The following is a 10,289-nucleotide window of genomic DNA, read 5'->3' on the forward strand; positions in this document are numbered from 1 at the left end:
TATGTATATATAAAATATGTACATCTAATGTGTTATTTGTAAGTATTCTTTCTATCATAAATATTTTTTTAGTCATAAATATATATATTTTTTGATGGGTGAAAATGGTATGGTAACCCCGCCTGCGCTTACGGTATACGCTGGCGGAGCACCAGTGAAGGGTCATAGATGAGAATGAAAACAGGCCAGTTAGCTCATCATGATGAATTCACCACGAATTAACCATGATAGTTTCCAGGGAGAACCGCGAGGAGGTCGACCTGGTTGGGCTATATTGCTAGCAATAGGATTCTCAGTCTCCATTAATAACAATCCCTTTTCCCCCGTCATAAATATATTATGTAACGTTAATATTTGTATAAAATCGACGATTGTTAAGGACAATATGCCATTTAATATGATTTATTGTATTATTTTTGGTTAGAAGAGAAGTTAGAAATCTCGTTATACAATTTATATTTGTTTTTTTTTTATATATTGTATGACTAAAATACACTATGCTATAAGTGCCTATGTTATTTTGAATGTAATTACTGTAAGATATTGTCAATAATGGGTTAATTTTAAAAATTTAAATAAAATGTGTATGAAGATTTTAAATGGTTATTTATTTCTAATATTAATATATTTAAGTTTTGAGTCGTTTACTTCAAATGAAAAAAAAAAATTGGCGCATTAAATTTCTAGTGCGATTTGAACTTTATAATTTTACATTTCTGCCTTCTGCCAAGTTACATTTTTTTATGCAACTTAGAATAGCAAACAAGCTGATGGCCCATTTGATGGAAAGTGGTAACCGTCGCCTATAGACATGAGCAGTGCAGTACCATGGACATAACAGAGTATACTGTTTCGCCCATGATATCTTTAATGCGTTGCTATTCCTGAGGACTCAGATGTTATTTCTTTGTACTCTGTAAATTCACTGCCATATCCCACCCTTCAAATCGAAACACAGCCATGCAAACACAACCGCTTCACGGTAGAAACACGAATGGGACAGAGGTGCCCACGCAAACGACTTTTGTAGTCTCTGGTAGTTTTTTTACTATTGAAGATCCTCGTGATTGATGATGATCTCACCCGATGGAAAGCGATGATGTACTCTCTGTAAGACAGATATCGCGGACCCTCGAACAGTCTATTCACATTTGCTTGAAATTGGTACAGATTATGTTTCGATGTACAAACTTAAGCAGGGAGAGAGTTCCACTCCTTGGCTTAATACTTAATGGTTTTTATTAAATTTTAAGATTTTGTTCCACAAAAAACAGTTATAATTTCGATTATATCAACATTTTGCCAAAAGAAATTTAAAATTCAGATCAGAACTGACGACATACTTCATGGCCAACAAATAAAAAAACAATACAAACGGTAACAAGGAAAAACCTTTTTGAAGTCGCTTAGAAAATTAGTTTAAATATATAAATATGAAAGTAACTTCTATATAAATACCCCCTTATTCATAAAACGTCAAGTTTTGCATAAAGCTATTTTAATTACTTAATTGTTGTTTTGTCTCTTTCTTTAATACTAAATTGCCAATTTGCAAGAAAGTGACAAAACAATGTAATTTGTAGGTTTTAGTTTTTATGAATAGTACGGTTAGAGTACGCCATGTCTCATCATACATACTTACACATGTAAATATTTTTAAAATGAATTAAAAAAAAAAATTTTAATTATTAACAACAGATTGCCTAATTGATGCATACGAACCTTTTTTTTTAAACATTACTGTGAGAGAAAAGACAACCTATGGGTTCATTTGATGGATAGTGGTAATACATACATACATACATATACATAGCAACACCGTAGATATATGACGACCACAGACTATGCCAATGACGTCACTGACCCGAATTAATAACAGGTCGGTGCGTGACGACCCTCCTGTGTTACTGCTCTATAAATAAAGAAATATTGTCCCTTTTGTGTTTTATATTAGTTAGTAAGGTCAACACTGCAATCTCTTATGCTATTTCACTAATAAACCTGTAATGATTGCATGAAAATTGACAATGATCAAACTGGCCATACTCCCATTGTGTCATATTTACACTAAATTACACTATAATATTATAAAGAGAAAAGATTTGTATTTTTTGTGTGTATGTATGTTTGTAATGAATAAACTCAAAAACTACTTCGCTGATTTAAAAAATTCTTTCACCATTAGAAAGCTACATTCACCCTGAGTAACATAGGCTATATTTATTGCTAGAAAAGATTAGGCATCCTTACTAAAACTTTAGTAACGCAATTAAAAAAATGCTATAAAATATTTTTTGTCGCGTGCGCCGCGGTAACTGTTGGTGATGGAACAAAAGTATGTTCTACAATATTGAAGAAAATATCAATAACTTCAAAAAACTTCGCGATACTATATGCCCAACTATTATCGTTATGTCACAATAACCACTTTTTAAAATGTTGTAAAAATGACCACCCATGCGACGCCGCGACGGGCCGCTAGTATATAATATTTGGCACAATTTCTAATAAATATGGTTGAAACACCATATTTTTTTATTCTTACTTTAAAGACAAACGTGCCTGCTTCTAAACAGTTATGCATGAGATATTTACTACATATATCTGAATATACTTTCTTTGACATACAATATAATATATAATTTTTTTGTTTTACAACACAGGGGGCAAACGAGCATTTATGAGTGAAAATGGTATGGTAACCCTGCCTGCGCTAACGGGATACGATGGCGGAGCACCAGTGAAGGGTGATAGATGAGAATGAAAACAGGCCAGTTAGCTCATCATGATAAATTCATCAGGAATTAACCATAATAGTTTCCAGGGGGAACTGCGAGGAGGTCGACCTGGTTGGATATATTGCTAGCGATAGGATTCTCAGTCTCCATTACTAACAATCCCTTTCCCCCCATTACAATCCTTTTCCCACATACTGCTGGATATTACTTCTATATTGAGGTCATGGTGAAGGTAAGGAATTGTTTATAAAAACCAATCATGAAGCTCAAGTTTAATTTTGGATGGACGCACACTAAACGAATTTTTCAATTGCGTTAGCAACTGTATTTTCTTTTCCTTCCTTCCTTATACAAGGTCAAAGTCAAGGCTATGATTTGTATCTGTGATGTTGCAAACCGGATATAACTGGTTTTAAAAAATTACACGACAGGGATTGACACAATCCAACATATAAGTGTCTATAATTGGAGTAGTAAATCGTAGACGGGGTGGATCAATATATAGTGGTCGGTACTTCGTTGTGCTCGTTATTTGGGTAATATTTACAATTATTAAACGTCACTGGATTATAAGCTTTATTGCTTGCCACTAAGGCATCCTTGCCGGAAAACTGATAGTCGAATTTTTGCCAAGGTGATTTTATCTTAATGTAGAGGTGCTAAGGTTACTTTTCGGTAGACACAGGTGTCAAGATAGTCACGTATACGCGACGTGCGCCGAGGTAGTAATTCGAAAGGTCGACTCGTAACCGGTTAATAGCTTGTTTGAGATCATGAACTCGTGAGTGTGTCATTATGGGCGTGTTTGTTGCTTAGTTTTTAAATTTAACTTTGCAAAATACATATACAATTTGCTAGTAACATCAAATTTTTTATTTAAATATATGTAAATAGTAACGCTTTATACTGGTAATAAGTATACGAGATACAGATCCAACTTATTTCAATATTTCAGTCTATAACGTTTATTATGGATGATAATGGAATGCTGACCCCGTCAGCGTTATCTATGTACACTGGCGGGGCACCAGTGAGGGATAATAGGTGAAGATGAAAGCAGGTCAGTTGGCACATCATGACGAATTCTACAAGAATTAATTACGATGGTTTCCAGGGGGGACCGCGTGGAGGTCAATCTGATAGGTCATATTGCTAGCAATGGGGCTATTAGATATGATATCTATTATACCCCATTACCAATAATCCCTTCCCCTCAAGCTATACCGTATTTTTATGGATGAAAATTGAATAATAACCCGGCCTACACTATCGGTATACGCTGGCAAGGCATCAGTAAGGGACGATAGGGGGGAAAGGGATTGTTAGTAATGGAGACTGAGAATCCCATTGCTAGCAATATACCCAACCAGGTCGACCTCCTCGCGGTTCCCCCTGGAAACTGTCATGGTTAATTCCTGATGAATGCATCATGATGGGCTAACTGGCCTGTTTTCATTCTCATTATCACCCTTCACTGGTGCTCCGCCAGCGTATCCCGTTAGCGCAGGCGGGGTTACCATATCATTTTCACCTATAAAAAAAAACCAGGTCAGCCTCCTCGCGGTTCCCTCTGGAAACTATCATGGTTAATTCCTGATGAATTCATCATGATGGGCTAACTGGCCTGTTTTCATTCTCACAAACACCCTTCACTGGTGCACCGCCAGCGTATCCCGTCAGCGCAGGCGGGGTTACCATTCCATTTTCACCCATAAAAAAAAAGTAAGGAACGATACATGAGGATGAAAGCAGGTCATCATGGTCACCAGGTTGGCTCATCGAGATGAGTTTAACAGGAATTAACCATGATGTCGACCTGATCGGCTATATTGCTAACAATGGGCCTGTTAGACCTCATTAGTATCGATCCCTTTCCTCCAGATTATGTTGTCCATTGCTAATTCAGGCTTCCTAGATACTTGGTTTACTTCGTGTATATTAGATTTACCTGAAGACAGTTCAGACCCTGGTGCACGAGTTGTGGTCGCTTTAGACGCCAACAGCGAAAATAAAGTTTTAGTATCGGCTTTTGAGAGGAGCGGGGTGCAGTTATATTTGCAATAAAAGTTGAATTTTGAAAAAAAAAATTATGTAACATAATTTAACATTTCGAATCAACTTCCAGCAGCAATATTTCTCAAACGATACGGAAAAAAAATAATAAAATTAAAAAAAAAACTTAAAATCAAAAAGCATGGTAAAAGAATCACGCTTTAGCCTGAAGAACTATTAGAACCTTCGCTGTCTATAGACCGCCACAGAAAAAAAAAAACTGACAGTTTTTCCCTTTTATTTATATAAAAGGTCAAACCTCTTTTAATCCTATTAAAGCTATTGAACTGTTTTGTCTCTTTCTTTAGAGTTAAAATCCCAGTCTGCAAGAAAGTAACAAAACATTGGAATAGTTAAAATAAATTTGTGTAAGATATTAGTTTTTATTGAGTTAATATGTATTATATTTTATTTATGTATACTAATAGTGTGGAATACGTAGTAAAATACGTTTGTAAACATATTCCTTCACGTGGTGTCTATTGGTGCACTGAATAATGTAAAACAATGTTAAAAAATGTAAAACAATTTCGATTTTGGATATTTTTGCAAAGTATTACAAAAAGGAGGAGCTTCTCAATTCGTTTGTTCTCAATTTGTTGTAGTGTATGTTACATACGTTCTATCTACGCGATATCTACACTAAATAGTGTATCGATTTTGATAATTATTTTTGTTATCGATGGGATTTAATCTCTAATTATGTTATTACAATATTAATACATACATACATAAGTAGTTAATAAAGATGAAGATATGGTTTACAAAGATAAAATAAATGTTAAAAAAAATTAATGAGTTAAAGAATCCAAAAGATATATGTTAGAATCATAAAAAACAAAACAAAATTTCGAAAAGAATGTCAAAAGAGAAATGGCCCGTAAGAGGATCGAACTCATGACCTCCGCGTTATTAGCACGGCGCTCTAACCAACTGAGCTAACAGGCCGTTCGACCACATGTTTGAAAATACTCAATATATACTAAACATGCTTATGCAAAAAAAAGTAGGCACAGTTTACGACAAACAACATGTTTTCTTTGAGTATTATTGATTTATCAAGTGATTTAAATTCGTATTAGTGAATGCATTTTTTTTTGGACAAGTAGATTAATGAGATTATGTATGTTAATTTAATTTCGTTATTGTAGTACGATTTTATATTTCAAATATGCGTTTCAGAAAAAGTACTTGCATTACTTAAATTCAGTACCTAGTATTTTTGATAATTTTAAACGCGTTCGTAGATGGCGTTAGTTGTCTAACTTTCTTATTCATAAAAACGTCAAATAAACTCAGCATGAATAAGTTTCTATGTTTTCTGCGCTCATAAACCTATTTTAGATAGATAGATAGAAAATTTATTTGCACAACTTACAGCACACAAACAAAAGACACAAAAGCAATGTGAAAAAAGATAAAAAAGATACATGTACAAAAGATTAAAAAAAAAAAAATAAAACCAAAAACAAAATCAGAATGCATAATAAAATTTTTCTTCTTCATACGTGTGCCACAGTAATACAAAATGGCCACAACTCAGCTTCCTGCTTTGCCCTAAAAAGAGCAAAACACTGATATTCTGTTGTGGCCAAAAGCGAGCCGCGAAACACCACTAAAAAAAAATAATAAAAAAGAAAGAAATACAGACCAAACACATAGTGTGCGCTCGTTATACTCGCTATTTAGAAGAAGGGTAGTCAAAAGTAATTTCTATCAGTTTCAAGCACTCAAAACATAATGAATACCTAAATTATACAAATACAACTAGTTACATAAAAGCATATTAAAGAGGCAACAGCAGGCGTGCCCATCGCCAAACAACGATCCCTCCCAGACAACCCAAGGATGGAGAGAATTAAATTGTGTCTGTTAAAGGTGTGACAGAAAAGTAATAAGACTAAAATATGAGAGAAAAAATGGGTAAGTATCAATTTAAACACACTATAAACAATATAAATAAAATAGACTTACATATAATCATAATAATAATTAAATACTTATAATATACTAAAAAGATAAACGCAAATAAATAATACATATGTGTATATGAGTATGCATATATTGGTGTATTAAGTACTACGACGGAGAAGAATAAAAATGTACTGTACAAAGGGAGACAGCTTCCGCCACCGATTTTTGTTTTTCTAATAGCATTTCTTTAATATTTTTCCTAAACGTATGTAAAGATGTCATTATTCTGAGGGGCGGTGGGATATTATTCCAACATTTCGTGGCCTGATAGCGAAAGCTGCCGGTAAATGCCACAGTTTTATGACATTGAAGTGCTAGTAGTTTTAGCTATTGAAGTGTTCTGTTCTTTTCTTTTACAAAACATTCTAATATTTATAGGTTTGTAGGATGTTTTAGTGTTTATGAATTACAAAATATTATGTATCATTGAGGAGATTTACTCTATTAGTTCATATTTATTCATTTTGAAACACATTAACAGCCTGTATTTGGTTAAATATTAGGTATATTTCATATAAGACATAGCTAGTTTAATATAATAATTGACATACCTGGTTGGAAGGTACTCTGTGTTTTTTTTAATGGGTGATAATGGTATGGTAACCCCGCCTGCGCTATTGGTATACACTGGCGGGGCACCAGTGATAGATGACTGATGAGGATGAAAGCAGGTCAGTTAGCCCATCCTAACGAATTCAACTAGAATTAGTCACGATGATTTCCAGGGGGAACCACGTGGAGGTCGAGCTGACAGGGTATATTGCTAGTAATGGGGCTATTTGACCCCATTACTAAAAATCCCTTTCCCCCGGTACCCTGTGTTGATCAGACAAATTAATTTTTTAAAATGACCCGGATTAGATTTGAACTCGGAACCTCATTTACACAAAGCTATGTACATAGGTTTAAAAAATTATTTATTTATTTTATTTTAATATTTTAATTTAGTAATAAAATGTTAATGATGTTACTTACCTGTCTTTGAGCTGACTCCAAAGACAAAATCCTATTAAATTGCTCTACGATGATTACTTATTTTTCTACATTTTTTTTTATGACAGCGAGGGATATTTTAGTCCAGACGTGATAAAATCTTCATAATTATTGGAAATTGTGTTTCCCAAAAAAAAAACTGGCTTTAATTGTGGCAAATCTCGTTATTATAATTTAAGAACTAACCTACTAAACCGATTTTGATAAAATTTCTATGGCAACGATCTGTAAGTAAGCATATAAAAAAAAAGTTTTCCATATCGATTTACAACTGACGGAGTTACAAGTTAATATAAACTATATTATATATAAGTTTTTTGCAAAATTGTATTGTGTGTACTTAGATTATACATATAGAATGTCTCCATACAAAGGATTTGGGATTAGCGTGTCAACTTTTTCATATAATTTTTTCGCGATAAATACTTATGAGAGATTCCTTTATAACTTCAATATTTATTTTGTCTTATAAATTTCGTACCTTTTTAATGCGCAAAAACTAATTTTATTTATTAAATAATTAATTATAGATACGTCAAGATACATCGTGTGCGTAAATACCATATATAGAACATTAATAAAAAAATACAGGCAGCTAATTGGAAAATACACGTTTTAAAAGCTGAAAATTTAAGAAAATAGAAAAAATGTGCGACGTCTGCGGGAACCTTAGAGCTGTCAGTGGCACTGTGTTCGGTAGGAACATGCGCCCCCTCGGGGAGTTGATGACGTCAGTAGAGTCACGCGATGCTGCACCTCGCCTCCCCGTCTAAACATAATGCGCTTGTTGGGTAGCGGACTAGCAAGCCCTCACGTGTACACAAGCTATATATGGCACGTGATGATATTCACGTTTTAAACCGACTTCGAAAATGGAAGCAGAGGCCCAACTCTACTATTTTCACCTTACTGCACTCGGATGGGTTTCATATTCTGGTTCTGTTCTCGGATAGACATCGTAGACTTAATGGGGTGTAATGGTACCTTTGCTAGTAATATGACCTATTAGTTGGTACCACACCAGATGGAGATTTTGTACAATAGTCGATTGGTTTGGTACCTCTGTCCCATTCGTGTTTCTACCGTGAAGCAGTTGTGTTTGCATAGCTGTGTTTCGGTTTGAAGGGTGGGATATGGCGTGAATTTACAGGGTACAGACGAATAACATTTGAGTCCTCAGGAATGGTAACGCATGGGGGGTATCACGGGTGAAACAGTATACTCTGTTATGTCTATGGTACGGCTCATGTCTATAGGCGACGGTTACCATTATCCATCAGGTGGGTCGTCAGCTTGTTTGCCATTTTAAGTTGTATAAAAAAAAAAGTTGGGTTACTCTTGAAATAAAATCCAATAAATTGATAATGAAATTGAGACGTTTCGCATTCTCGAACGAAATGCAATACTGGTGACATAATAGTTCTATATTATTCTGATAGATTCATATTAGTATAACTTGCCAATGCAAATTTTTGCAAACCAAACCCAATTATAACCTAATTCCTAACTGTTGTTTCATGAGTACAATAAAAAATTGTCATTGGCAATAGTATGGATTGATATTGAATTTAAGAGTAAATCCACTGGTCGACCTCCACGCAGTTCCCCCTAGAAACCATCGTGATAAAATTTTGTTAAATTCGTCACAATGACCAAAGCAAGTCGCTTTCATCCATTGCTAGCAATATATCTTGTCATGTCGATCTCCATATGGTCCCACTGCGAGCCATCATGCTGAATCCCAGGTGTAAACCTCGCGATGGACTAACTGATCTGCCTTTTCATTCTGAACCTATCATCTCTTACTGGAGCCCCGCTAGCGTATACTGTTAGCGCAGGCGGGGTTACCGTTTCATTATCATCCAGTAAACCTACGACCTGCTTTCATTTACACCTATCATCTCTCACTAGCGTGCCCCGCCAGTATATATCGATAGTGAAGGAGGAATTACTATGCCAATTTCACTGAGGTGGCAAACAAGCATACGGCCCACCTGATAATAAATGGTTATAAATATATATATATATAATATGGAAAATTTCGAAAAAAAATCCGGCATTTTAAACTTAATTCACATCCTTTCAGTCGTTTATGTGTTATAGAGTAACATTCACATTTACAAAACTAATAACTTTTAAATGTGACGCAGTTTTTTGAACTCAGTTCGAAGTGTTCGAAGTTTGTTTGTGTTTTAGGCAATTATAACTGAATTGGCACCTATTTTAATGTTTCAAAGTTCACATCGCCTAGTGATTTCAGCATACCACTCACTGTAACTGGTAAGAGCTGGTATTTTTGGCCCAATTCCAAACTACGGGCCGCCATACACGCTCCGCAGACAATGTTGGTGTGTTGTTGACTACAAGTGATTTCTTAATAATCAACTATGTTGCCAATATATCAATTATCTACTAGTCGTATCCAGCGGCTCTGTCCGCGTGAATTAGTACATAAAGTGTCCTACGTGCTAATTTAGAATATAACTTTTTTTTTTATACAACTTAGAATGGCAAATAAGCTGACGGCCCACC

At 34.7% G+C, this 10,289-nt stretch overlaps 1 non-coding gene across 1 annotated transcript; it reads right to left on the minus strand.

Moving 5' to 3' along the window:
• Positions 1 to 5,664: 5,664 nt before the first annotated feature.
• Trnai-aau (transfer RNA isoleucine (anticodon AAU)) lies at positions 5,665 to 5,738 on the minus strand. Its single transcript has one exon. It is a non-coding gene; the product is annotated as a tRNA-Ile (tRNA).
• Positions 5,739 to 10,289: the final 4,551 nt, after the last annotated feature.

The sequence above is a fragment of the Galleria mellonella genome, unplaced genomic scaffold (genome assembly GCF_026898425.1).
Source record: "Galleria mellonella isolate WM207_F2 unplaced genomic scaffold, CSIRO_AGI_GalMel_v1 utg83, whole genome shotgun sequence".
Taxonomy (NCBI): domain Eukaryota; kingdom Metazoa; phylum Arthropoda; class Insecta; order Lepidoptera; family Pyralidae; genus Galleria; species Galleria mellonella.